Here is a 13,617-nt window from a genome sequence, read left to right on the forward strand (position 1 = left end):
GGAAGTAATCCCGACATACTGCTCGGATCACTGTGGGTTTTCTATGACTATCAATTTAGCAAGACAACCTACTAAATTTTACCGCAGTTAGTGGATGCTCAACATTGCCCATCTCAAAGATGACGAACTGGAAGACTGGATCAAAGCCACAAGGACGGCATGTTTGAAATCAGTGCATAAATACGGATCTAAAATCGAATGGTGGGTCAAGTTTGCCAAACCCAAACTTCGGCAATCCTTAAAATCATACAGTTTTCAAAAAACTAGAGATGGCAAAAAGACAATCGAATTTTATTATACGGTATTGCGGGAACTACATGACAAACATAATGTAGCTGCTACTCACCTAGAGCGAATTCGAAAAATTAAAGCGAAGCTTCTAAGCATCTCACGCCGGCAGTTGGAGGGATTAAAACTTAAATCAAAGGCGAAGTCTCTACTACAAGAAGAAACTACTTCCATGTTTCACCTGATCAAACACCAACTTCATAGCCGACGCAGTTTTATTGAACACCTCAAACTCGAAGACGGGACTGTAATTACCGACCATAATGACATGGTGCTCGCCATACATCAGCATTTCGCTCACCTCTACGCTAAAGACCAGACTGCCGAGACTGCACGTCCTGAAACTTTACACTTATTAACGGAACGGATCACTACTGATGAAAATAACTGTCTGCTTGCTGCCTTTGCAGAGGACGAAATATTACATCTCGTAAAGGCGTCACCTTCCAACAAATCGACGGGTTCTGATGGATTACCAAAAGAATTTTATCACAAGTTTTGGCATATTATTGGGTCAACATTCACGGATATAATAAACGAAACCATACAAGGAGGAGAATTACCAACTGAACTTAAGGAAGGAAAACTATTCTTGATTCCGAAAAGTAAAGGACAAAAGAACATCAATCAGTTTCGCCCCTTAATGTTGATGAACTATGATTACAAGACCATTGCACGAGCACTTAAGGAGAGACTCACACCACTTCTCAGAATAGTAATAAAAGGCCATCAAGCCTGCTTCCCGGGCCGCACGATCATGTCAGTCATCTCCGAATACAGAGACCTCATTTCTATCGTGGCAGTCACTGACATCATGGGTGCAATATACTTCGTCGATTTCTGCAAGGCATTTGACCATGTCAGCCACCGATACGTGGACCTCATATTTAAACATCTGGCTTTTGACGATCGAGCAGTTAGAGTAATCCATCAGATGATGACCGGAATAACTGCCAAGGCTTACGTCAACGGACAGCCGACGAAAACTATTCATATAGAGAGGGAAGTTCCACAAGGAAGCCCGTTATCAATGCTTTTGTATGTTCCTGCACTTGAACCTTTGCTACGGCAACACAGCGACAAATTATGTGGTGTCACAATCTCCGGAGTCACGTTTACAGCAAAAGCATATGTCGATGACGTGGGCGTCGTCCTTAGAAACGGAGGAGAACTTACAATTCTGGAAGAGACGATACGTCAATATAGTCACGCCTCTGGTGCAAAAGTGAACATCCATAAGAGTAAAATCTTAAAACTAAGAGGCTTTGACAGGGTCCGCAGCCAATGGGCGTCACTAGTTGATTCCCACAAAACACTAGGCATTACTATGAACAGTTGTCCAATGAAGATGGCTGCAGTAAATTGGCGGGGCACGGCGACCATAATAAAGGGTGCGTTAAGAGAACTTCGTTGGCGATCCACGAATTTATTGCAAAATGTTCAATTAATTAACACCTACGTGTTTTCTAAAGCCTGTTTTGTAGCACAAATATTCCCAGCACCGACGTTACAGGTGAAAAAGGCAATGCGTCTTGCAAATAGCTACTTGTGGAAAGGCAACATATTTAAAGTTAGACTGGACAGTGTGACCAAAGCAAGACTGATGGGCGGGTTAGGGCTAACTAATTTGGTTACAAAGGCAACTGCACTTTACATCAAAAGAACCCTGTTTATGATTAATAAGGACAGAAATAACATCACCTCCCGACTATTCACAATTGTCCAGCCAGGTTCCCTGGAACCCCCGGTGAATGTGGGCAAACTAAACAACACACTAACGCATATCAAGAAATTTTATATTGAGGTCGGCTACTTAGAGGCACGCACAATGTACAAGTCAAATATAACTACAAAGGAGATTCTAAACACATGGCACAAATCGGATACACAAAATACCATAGAAATCAAATATCCGAACGTCATATGGCGTACTGTATGGAAAAACCTTAGCCTCAAAATCCATTCAACAAACGTGGCTTCCACTTGGTACAAGGTAGTCAGCGACACTGTACCAACCAATGCAAAACTTTATCAGATAGGACTGTGTGCTATAAATCACTGCACTAAGTATGGATTGGTGGACACACTTCAACACAGATTCACGTGCAGAGGACAATTTCACAATTGGACATGGATCAGACGGAAGATTGCACTCCTCACCAGAAGTGATGGCTGCAATTATACACCACAAATGCTGTTACAGCCTGAAGTGACATTTTTTCCAGAAAGCAAAAATAACGCTGTCATGTGGCTCATGGGTAACTACACACATAACGTAATTGGAAGAAATGGATCAGACAATTCAATTGATTTCATCGTCTATATGGAATCCGCTTATTGTGAATCAAAAAAATACAGTGACCATAAAATACACTACGGCAACATGTTGAATATAGTCTTCGAGAGGATAGGCATAGGATATAAACGAACAACACGGTAGAAACTATAAGGAAGTAACAAGCAAACAGTGGACTGAGTGACCTATTTAATTAATCTCTGAGAAGTGACTACGGCTTCTACACGGTATTATGTAGGAAAAAAAACCACAACAGAAAAAGGTAAAAACAAATTACAACATTCAAGAACCAAACCGGGCAAATAAAAAAAAACAAATAAAACAAACATAAAATAAAATAAGGGAAAAATCACAACGTCCAAAGTAAAAACTTTGTTCCATGATATAAATAATCTTAGAGGAGTCAGACAAAAAGTATGTGTCCTCCAATGTCATGATGGGGAAGGGGTTCTGTGTCGTGAAGCACTTGCAGTGCCGCGGAGAGGCCCCACTGTTGTTGCTGCGCGTCCGGGATCCTGCCTTCATTGCGATCTACTTAAGGGGTTAAGGAAAAAAAAAATTGGCAGATCGTTCGCTTAGCGTGTGAAAGGTCCCGGGATCAACCCCGGTGCCTCCATGTTTTGTGGTCAGTGCATGGTAAGTGTGTAAGTGTGTATATGAACGTGTCCGCGCCTTTGTACTCCGGTACCTTCGCCGCTATAAACCAACCAACCATCGTGTCCGTGCACATCAGAGTCGCAAAGAATGGACAATAGCCAGGCTTGGTCGTCTGTTCAGCCTTAGCTCAGTTGGCAGATCGTTCGCTTACCGTGTGAAAGGTCCCGGGTTCAAGCCCCGGCGCCTCCATGTTTTGTGGTCAGTGCATGGTAAGTGTTGGTCGCGGCGAACCTAAAGGCACGCAAGAAGTTGCAAGACAAGCGTCACAGACTGATATGATGTATACTGACATAAGGAGAGCAAGATGTATGTGTGGGGACCGGCTGTTATCGAGGTGTCATCGAGTGCAGATCTGTCTTAGGTATCACGGCTTAACGTCATTGAAGTCTAGAGAGTGGACAACACGTTCGTCTGACTCAGAGCCGTGTCCGAACTCTGTTTTCGACGTTATGCGTGCCACTTACATTGTGGCCAACTACGATTCGATACAGAATGCACGAAACCTGAAAGACACCCTCACTGATACATAGAGAGTAGTGTTTGTCTGCGGAATAATGGGAGTGCAAGGGACTGTGACGTTGATATGGCTGTATGTAGCATGAGAAGTCAACGGGGAGGGGCGTAGCTGAGATGGTAGAGATCTCGCTTAGTATGCGAGAGGTACTGGGATCGATACCCAGCACCTCCAGAATATTTAACACACCTACATGCGCAACTTGCCATGCAAGTGGAATAATTCACAAAAAGCAGAGGTGTCTAGTCAGATACAAGCGAACGATTAGCATCCACAATTGGCAAGCGTGCTTTTATTCGTGTGCAGGAAGCACCCTCCTCCCACACCTACACTTACTTTAGAAACAGTACAAGTGTTCCCATAAGATTCTGAAGCCTACGTCGGAAAGATCTGCATTGCGCAGAGATCGCGTAAATCCCACTGCACGGTCCCATTCTTTGCGTGCAGTCGGCTGCTACTGGTGTTGCTGGTTGTGACTGCTGATAACAGATGCCGTAGCAATCAATTCATGGAGTGAGTTGTATGTTTTGCGATAGTCTGTCTCTAACAAGCAAGCACAGGTGATACAGGTGCGAACACAGGAAGGTTGCAGCCCCTCGCTGCCTGCAGACACAGAGCAGCCACACTAGGACAGCGGCCTAAGCCGTAGGCGAAATGTGCTCATTCGCTTTGGCGCGACGTCGAACTATAAATAAGGCTGTCACTAGCGTGAGCGTCGTGTAAAGTCGGAAAACTCGGCTGCATAGGTGATTGCCAAGTTTGGTGAGCGTTTCGTAGTATGATCAGTGCAATGGAGACGCGGAAACTTGTTGTGGCCCAGTGTTTTGCAGATGGACGACAAGAGTGGTACACAGTAGCAAAGAGCGAGGCACTGAGTTGGCATGAACAATGGAGTGCACAATGGGGCTCGAGATGTGCTTGTTACCTGAGGTGCTGTGTGATTGTCGACAAGGAGTGAAATGAACCAACTTGTGACAGCCCTTTCAATTTAAGACGTTAAAAACAGACAGAATTTGCATTCGTAATACCAGAGCATCGAAACTACTTGGAACTCTTGTGTATATGAACGTGTCCGCGCCTTTGTACTCTGGTACCTTCGCCGCTACAAACCAACCAACCATCGTGTCCGTGCACATCAGAGTCGCAAAGAATGGAGAACAGCCAGGCCTGGTCGTGTGAGCAGCCGTAGCTTAGTTGGCAGATCGTTCGCTTAGTGTGTGAAAGGTCTCGGGTTCAAGCCCCGGCGCCTCCATGTTTTGTGGTCAGTGCATGGTAAGTGTTGGTCGCGGCGAACCTAAAGGCACGCAAGAAGTTGCAAGACAAGCGTCACAGACTGATATGATGTATACTGACATAAAGAGAGCAAGATGTATGTGTGGGGACCGGCTGTTATCGAGGTGTCATCGAGTGCAGATCTGTCTTAGGTATCACGGCTTAACGTCATTGAAGTCTAGAGAGTGGACAACACGTTCGTCTTACTCAGAGCGGTATTCGAACTCTATTTTCGACGTTATGCGTGCCACTATCATTGTGGCCAACTACGATCCGATAAAGAATGCACGAAACCTGAAAGACACCCTCACTGATACATAGAGAGTAGTGTTTGTCTGCGGAATAGTGGGAGTGCAAGGGTCTGTGACGTTGATATGGCTGTATGTAGCATTAGAAGTCAACAGGGGGGTGGGCGTAGCTGAGATGGTAGAGATCTCGCTTAGTATGCGAGAGGTACTGGGATCGATACCCAGCGCCCCCAGAATTTTTAACACACCTTCATGCGCAACTTGCCATGCAAGTGGAATAATTCACAAAAAGCAGAGATGTCTAGGCAGATACAAGCGAACGATTAGCATCCACAATTGGCAAGCGTGCTTTTATTCGTGCGCAGGAAGCACCCTCCTCCCACACCTACACTTGCTTTAGAAACAGTACAAGTGTTCCCATAAGATTCTGAAGCCTACTTTAGAAAGATCTGCCTTGCGCCGAGTTCACGTAAATCCCACTGCACGTTCCCATTCTTTGCGTGCAGTCGGCTGCTACTGATGTTGCTGGTTGTGACTGCTGATAACAGATGCCGTAGCAATCAATTCATGGAATGAGTTGTATGTTTTGCAATAGTCTGTCTCTGACAAGCAGGCACAGGTGATATAGGTGCGAACACAGGAAGCTTGCAGCCCCTCGCTGCCTGCAGACACAGAGCAGCCACACTAGGACAGCGGCCTAAGCCGTAGGCGAAATGTGCTCATTCGCTTTGGCGCGACGTCGAACTATAAATAATGCTGTCACTAGCGTGAGCGTCGTGAAAAGTCGGAAAAGTCGGCTGCATGGGTGACTGCCAAGTTTGGGGAGCGTTTCGTAGTATGATCAGTGAAATGGATACGCGGAAATTTGTTGTGGCCCAGTGTTTTGCAGATGGACGACAAGAGTGGTACACAGTAGCAAAGAGCGAGGCACTGAGTTAGCATGAACAATGGAGTGTACAATGGGGCTCGAGATGTGCTTGTTACCTCAGGTGCTATGTGATTGTCGACAAGGAGTGAAATGGACCAATTTGTGACCGCCCTTTCAATTTAAGACGTTAAAAACAGACGGAATTTGCATTCGTAATACCAGAGCATCGAAACTAGTTGGAACTCTTTTGTATATGAACGTGTGCGCGCCTTTGTACTCTGGTACCTTCGCCGCTACAAACCTACCAACCATCGTGTCCGTGCACATCAGAGTCGCAAAGAATGGAGAATAGCCAGGCTTGGTCGTGTGTGCAGCCGTATCTCAGTTGGCAGATCGTTCGCTTAGTGTGTGAAAGGTCTCGGGTTCAAGCCCCGGCGCCTCCATGTTAGACGTCTGCGCGGAAAGCACCAGGCAGCAGGTCGCGCGGAGCTCCGCAGGCGTCGTCGGTTTGTTTACTTCGCCGGATTAGGCGCTTCGTTCTTCGTGATTTCATCTTTCACGGTTTGTAAGTAACATCATGTCGACATTTTCGAGAGCTAACACCGCTCAGTGTGTATTTGATAGAAGTGCTGTCCGCCCTACCGCGTTTGAAATACACGAATGGTTATTCGAAGACTTAAAAATACCGGAAGAAATTGTAGACACCTTTCAATTGGACTTTGTACAATATTGCTTGTTCTTAAAATTTACCTCTGGGGACATGTGTGAAAAATTTGTTGCTAAATTTGGTGGCACTAGTCGTTTTAAGCATTCCGACGGCAGTATTAGTAATGTGCAAATTGTGGCGTCAGGGTTTGGAATTCGATCTGTCCGTGTTTTTAATGTACTGCCGGAATGCCCTGATCAAATTTTGTCTCGTGCCTTGTCGCGATTTGGTGACGTTTTGAACATTACCGTGGAGAAATGGTCCAGTGCCTATCGTTACAAAGTTGCTAGTGGTGTCCGTAGTGTACGGATGGACCTGAAACATCACATTCCTTCGTACTTTGTAATCGGTGGGGTTCGTGCACAGGTCTCGTATATCGGGCAACCGCCGACATGTGCCGTCTGTCATTCTACGGAACATTTGAGGGGTGACTGCCCTCGACGACGGCCTGTTCAGTTACCGCGCGAAGATGTTGTGGGTGGAGGCGTAACATTGGTGCCCCTTCTGAGCGAGGTTGTAGCCGGAAGACCCTTTCCCGGGCCGACCGACCGACCGGCCGAGCGATCGACGGCCGTTGCTTCCGTCGAAGACACGTCTGTCGCGGGACATCGTAACACGACTGTCGGGCAGGAGGAAATGGAGGTTGTCCAGGACCCGCCTGCCCCGACCGACCGTGATGATGCCGTTCACTCGGCACCGGTGGAGGTAACAGACGCTTCTTTACCCCCGCCGCCCCTTCCGGTGCCTACTTCTGCCGATAGTGTCACGCCTTCAGCGGAAAGTAAGAAGCCACGTCGCCCGCGGGGCAAGGGTAAACAGGTCAAGGATCCGAACCCGGCCGCCCTCGCGCATCCGCCAGCCACGGAGAGTGGCAGTGAAAGTGAGGCAATGTCACAGGGTTCCTCGCGTAGTAGCAGCCCCGCCAGGACAGAGAAAATTCGCGCACACACTGAATGGTTGAAACAATTTCTCAGTGCCGGGAAGGAACAGGACTTTGCCGCTGCGAAACGTAAATTAGAACAGGGCAGCGAGCAATTACCACAGCGTCCGCGCAAACATTCTGTGCCGTCACAGCCGGCCGTGGCATCGCGCGGCGGCCAGGCGGCGGCCACCCAGACGTCTGGCGACGCACGACCACCCCCGCCACCTGACAGTCGCAGCCCGTGGTGGCAGCAGCAGGTGGACGAGGGGGGACAGTAGGAATGGCCGCAGACCCACACCGTTGTCATGAGATCACCTACATGCAATTGACCTAGAAACGGATGTGTCTTGAACTGTGTCCAGTGTATTGTTGTGCCATATCTTTGTAGATTTGCTACCAACCACTACAGTGTTTTAAGAATATTGAGATTTCCATTTTATGCCAACTGCCATTCATTTAAGTATAAGTCCGGCGTTTTATCACTTCGTTGGTGCTTTTTATATTGTTTTGTCTTGTCCATCTGTTTAAAATGTCAACGCATTCACTCCCACCGAGTGTGTTTTCCGTTTTGACTTCAAACGTTGCCGTAATCTCAGCGGTGCACAAGGTAGCTGCCTTTAAAGATGTTTTATATCATGGAAACTTTAGTATTGCTCTTCTTCAAGAAGTGTCTAGTGATGTTTTTAGCAATATTCCAGGTTACGATGTTATTTACAACCTTAATAGTGACAATAACTGTGGCACAGCAATTTTATATAAGTCGTTTTTCGAACCTACGGACATCAGACTTCTCCAAGATGGTCGCGTACTGGCGTGTGTTATTGAGGGTGTCCAATTTGTCAACGTCTATGTGCCCTCGGGGACTGATCAAAAACGCACAAGAGCTCGTTTCTTTACCACGGACGTCTGTCCCTTTTTAGCTACGGCTCGTTCTCTTATATTCGGCGGTGATTTTAATTGTGTTGTTGCTAATGCGGACCAGTATCCCACCCCCACTAAATGTGCAGAACTGAACACCCTTTTAACTGCAGTGGACTTGCGTGATACGTGGCGTCTCTACCACCCAACCCTGACGCAGTATACGCACTTTTCTACTGGCGGGGCCAGTAGAATAGATAGGATCTATGTTTCACGGGAGCTAACAGATGCTTTATGTGCCGTCGAAGTTCTGCCTGTCGCCATGAGTGATCATTGTGGCTACGTGTGTGCTTTGCGGTTGCAGTGCTGTCGCGCGAAATCACTCGCAGGGTACTGGAAATTAAATACCGGGTATCTGGGTGCCGAAGGGCTCCGTGCAGAGCTGTGTGTCGCATGGCAGCGGTGTTTAGCAAAGGTCCCTCATTACGGGTCCTGCATCGAGTGGTGGGTGGCGCATGCCAACCGCTTCTGCGGAAGGCGGCGCAATTATATAGTAGAGAAGCGAGTTACTGGCACAGGCGTATGTTGGCATTCTATCAGCAGTGCCTCCAGGATGCTATTAATTCACCTGTTGCCCCCGACGCGAACATTAGACTCCGTCTGGGCAAAATTAAAGCTAGGATTCTGCGGCTGCACCGGGAAAGGTCGAAGGGTTTAACGATCCGGAGCCGTCCCTTGTGCCACGTTGATGACGAGGAGCCGTCGCTCTATCACCTTGCCCGGGAGAAGAAACAGGCTCGCAAAAAGTATATTGATGCGTTGGATACTGATGCGGGGATTGTCTTATCGCAGCGGCACGAAATTGTACGCCATATCGCCGACTATTATACTTCGCTTTTTCACGATACTGCCGCGGACGGCGAGGCCATGCGAATTTTATTAGAAGACATAGCCGACTGCATGTCCGACCCTGACCGTGAAGAGCTGGTTGCAGAGATGTCGAACCAGGAAGTCTTACAGATCTTGAAAGCCAGTACAACGGGCAAGTCGCCTGGCCCCGACGGTCTTCCTACAGAGTTTTATGTTACTTTCTGGGACATTGTAGGGGACAAGTTTACGGTAGTGGTGAACGAAGTGCTTCGCGGCGTTGTCATCCCGAGTCAGTTTCTCGAAGGGCACATTGTTCTGATCCCCAAAAAACGGGGTACGTGCCGGGTCACCGATCTGCGGCCGATTACGCTGTTGAATGCTGATTACAAGTTGGCCGCCAGGTGTGTTGCAGCGAAGTAACAGGCAGTAATGGACAAAGTCATCTGTCCCTTTCAATCATGCGGCGTTAAGAGGCGTACCATTTTCAATGCGGCATCTACCTATCGTGACGTCATCGCATACTCCGCCGTCCACCGACTTTCAGCAGCAGTCCTTTCTGTGGACTTTGCCAATGCGTTTGACAGGATGAGCCACGATTATTTGATGCACGTTATGGAAAGGATGGGCTTTGGCTTCCGCTTCATTCGCGTGATACGCCATTTCCTGACAGGGGCCAGTTCGGTGGTGACAATCAATGGATGGCGAACGCCACCTATAGTTCTTAGTAGATCGGTGCGACAGGGCTGTCCCTTATCTATGTACCTTTTTGTAATTGCTTTGGACCCACTGCTGCGTGCGCTGGACCGCACGATAGGCGGCGTGGGCATTCATCGTGCCTCAGTGACGTGTCTCGCTTATGCTGATGACGTAGGTGTTTTTATCGGCGACGACAATGATTTTCATCAAATACGGCCCTTACTGCGGTGGTATGAATGTGCGTCGGGTGCCCTGATTAATCCAAGGAAGACTGGGCTGATTCCTTTAGGAAATTGCAAAGTGGATCCCGATCAGACATGGTTTCGAGTAGCCCGTACTCATACTATCTTGGGACTTGATGTAACCGCTAATCCTCAGCAGATGCGGGCGCGCACCTGGCGCCGGCTGCTGAATCATGTCAAAGGCCTATGTAAGACTTACACCAGCCGACGTCTCACACTCCTCCAGAAAGTCGACCTCATTAACAGCGCCGTGTATTTTAAGGCCTGGTACGTGGCACAGCTCCTGGACGTTCCGCGACCCCTCGCCCGACCGTTTTCGCAGGCCGCGTACTGGCTCCTGTGGCGCCACGAAATTTTCAAGGTTCGGGCGGCAACGTGTGTCCTCGACACCACCTTCTGGGAACTCGGCCTCGTAGATTTTTCCCGGAAGTGTTCGGCGCTGCTGGTGCACCGCACGGCCGCCCTGCAGGTTCACAGCCCGGATGGAACGGTGGCGGCCATGCTCGTCGCTTACCGGCCGCCCTCCGAGAGCGCACCGGTGTCCGTTGTGGGCATCCCGTATCAACTCGGCTACGTCCGAGCTTACTACCTGCAGCGGAGTTATGTCCTGGAAGCGGCGCTGGACAGGAACCGGAATGTTCGCCGACTGTATGCGGCAATGGTGGGGAGGCCACCCCCTCACAAGCTCGCTCTTCGCTTCCCCGCGACCAACTGGCGGCAGGTCTGGCTTAATGTTCATCATCCTGTGTTGCCCTCCGGCGTTCGGTCCCAGTGGTATAAACTGGTCAACAATACGGTGGCCACAAACCAACGTCTTTCGGAAATCCGTCTGCTGCCATCTGCCAACTGTGGTGCTTGTGGCGTTCCGGACACAAGGGAGCATCGCTTTCAGTGTCGTTTTGTGGCACCAGTCTGGGCCCTGTGTAGGGTCATGGTGGCTCTGATCAACCGGACGACACCCTCACACGTGACTGTCAGTGATGTTCTTGCGCCAGGGTTCCAACCCTTCCCTCGCACCAAGCACAATGCAACGGTGTGGCTCCTAGGCCACACGGTCTACGCAATTCTGGAGTGCCACGTTCAGGATGCGTCTACGTATTTAGCGTACTTGTGGGATGCACATTCCCATGTACAGCGGCTGAAGCATTACAACGAACTTTTTGCTAATTTTCTGCGTGCTGCGTTACAACATGGTTACGCAAAAACGTTCAATCATTGATATATGGAAAACAGTGTTGAAGACTGAAGAGGCTATCTATTCTTGTTCATTTTTCAATCATTTTTGTTTGCCTTTGACCCGATGGTTCTGATGCGTGTGTGAGGCTATTATGCGTTACAGAAGAAAAATGCTTTTTATACTACTTTCATTTGGATCACAGCAGTGGTGCGTTTCGTTTCTCATATGGAAGTGGCAATATTATTTTACTTTTATTTTATTACATACATCTTATGGACTTCGTAGTGAGTTTTTAGTTTGTCCTCTCCACGCGCATCTTGTTCACCAAGAATGGTCATTGAATTTCTTGTGTATCTTTTAACGAAGAACTCTATTCAGACATATTGCTCGTAGTCGCCCGTGGCTTCTTGTAGGATGGATATTTTATTTTGACATTTTCATCGTCTGCAGGGGTGCAGTGTCTTTCATTGTGCATTTCAAGGATAACAGATAATTTGATTTTGTGGAAGACTTTTCATTTCTTATTAGATTTTCACGACATGATCCACGAGAGAAGCCGTCCGCGACGGACGTATACCACCACGACAGATATGATAGCGTTGAAGCTCGCCGATGAAGGCATATTTTGGTGAGGGCAAGGAGGGCTATAAGGGGAGATGGGAGGCCCTTAAAAAAAAAAATCCTGTTACGGTCGTGTTTCTCCAGTTCTGAAAAAGAAACATACCGTTTTAATGTAGCAATTCTGCATTACGAAATCATGTGAATGTTGCTGTTGACCATTTTGTGCTTGGAGATGGTCTTGAGCTTGAAACACACACAACAAGACCGGTGTTAACTAGCGAAATGGTCTTCAGAGTGCCCTTACCGCGAGATTTGACTGGCACTTGGACATCTAAAGCAACGTCGGAAAGTAACTCGTTCGGCTTTTTAGTCACATCAAGTATGTGTGTTAATTTTGACGCCGGTAGCTCTGCAGATTGTCATGCAATTCCTTTACCTCTCAGAAATGATTATGAAATAAAAGTGAAGTACGTGACGAGTGTGACGTTAGGAAAACATTAGGCAGCATGGAGAGATTCTGTATTTGACCAAGCAACCCAAACGAGTACTGTGTGATCTGCTACCCAGCAGGTATCCAACGAGGCAGCACGGCTAGCTCAGTCAGTAGAGCACGAGACTTAATCACAGGGTCGTGGGTTCCAGCCCTACGCTTGTCGGATCGGAATTTTTTTCCGCTGCAGATGTAAATTACCGATTTTCTGATTAACGTGATGTAATGGAAATAGCAACTTCAAAATTTGCCTACGTCTCCATCAGTCGCAAGAAAATGTATTTAAAGGTGAAGGTGATTTTGTAGACATATTAAAGTCATGTTCTGAAGTGCAGGTGGTTTTGTTTGGAGAGGACATCGGCTATGTGTCAGATGTGTAGCCAAGCAGTATTGGGTCGCCATAGCTGCAAATATTAGTTTAAAATATGAAGTGTTGTCAGCTGAAGTCTGATGATTCAGACGACCGTACGGACGAAGTACGCAAAAGTTCCGCTAGGCCTCGCCTCTTTAGCTCAGTGGTAGAGCACTGGTCTAGTAAACCAGGGGTCGTGAGTTCCATCCTCACAGGAGGAAGACGAATTCTGGAAATAAGTTGCGCGTCATGGCCGTATAGCAAACAGTATCTGTGATGACGAACAATTAGCGACAGGCGTTTTATTAAGAATTACTCTCAGATGTGATTAAGGCGAATGGCGCAGATAAAGCATTTGCCAAAGCGGTACGGCATAAGGTGGGACGAGGCTGTCTGAATTACATTTTATAGATGTATTTCTCACAAATCTCTGAGCCTCTCGTCGTCGTCGTCGCTTCTGCAGAAGTAGCAAATGGCCATCGTAGCAAATGCGGCGAGGGACACCCTGCCATCGATTCCGAATGCGCAAAGTGTGTGGTCTTGTTTTCCTATCTATGTTTGGTCGGTCTCGTAAGAGGTTGAATGTAACGAATGGGTGGG

The 13,617-nt window shown here is 47.8% G+C and overlaps 1 non-coding gene across 1 annotated transcript; it reads left to right on the plus strand.

Moving 5' to 3' along the window:
- Nucleotides 1-13,166: 13,166 nt before the first annotated feature.
- Trnat-agu (transfer RNA threonine (anticodon AGU)) lies at nucleotides 13,167-13,238 on the plus strand. Its single transcript has one exon. It is a non-coding gene; the product is annotated as a tRNA-Thr (tRNA).
- The last annotated feature ends 379 nt before the right edge of the window (nucleotides 13,239-13,617 follow it).

This window comes from Schistocerca gregaria, chromosome 10 (assembly GCF_023897955.1).
Source record: "Schistocerca gregaria isolate iqSchGreg1 chromosome 10, iqSchGreg1.2, whole genome shotgun sequence".
In the NCBI taxonomy this organism is placed as follows: domain Eukaryota; kingdom Metazoa; phylum Arthropoda; class Insecta; order Orthoptera; family Acrididae; genus Schistocerca; species Schistocerca gregaria.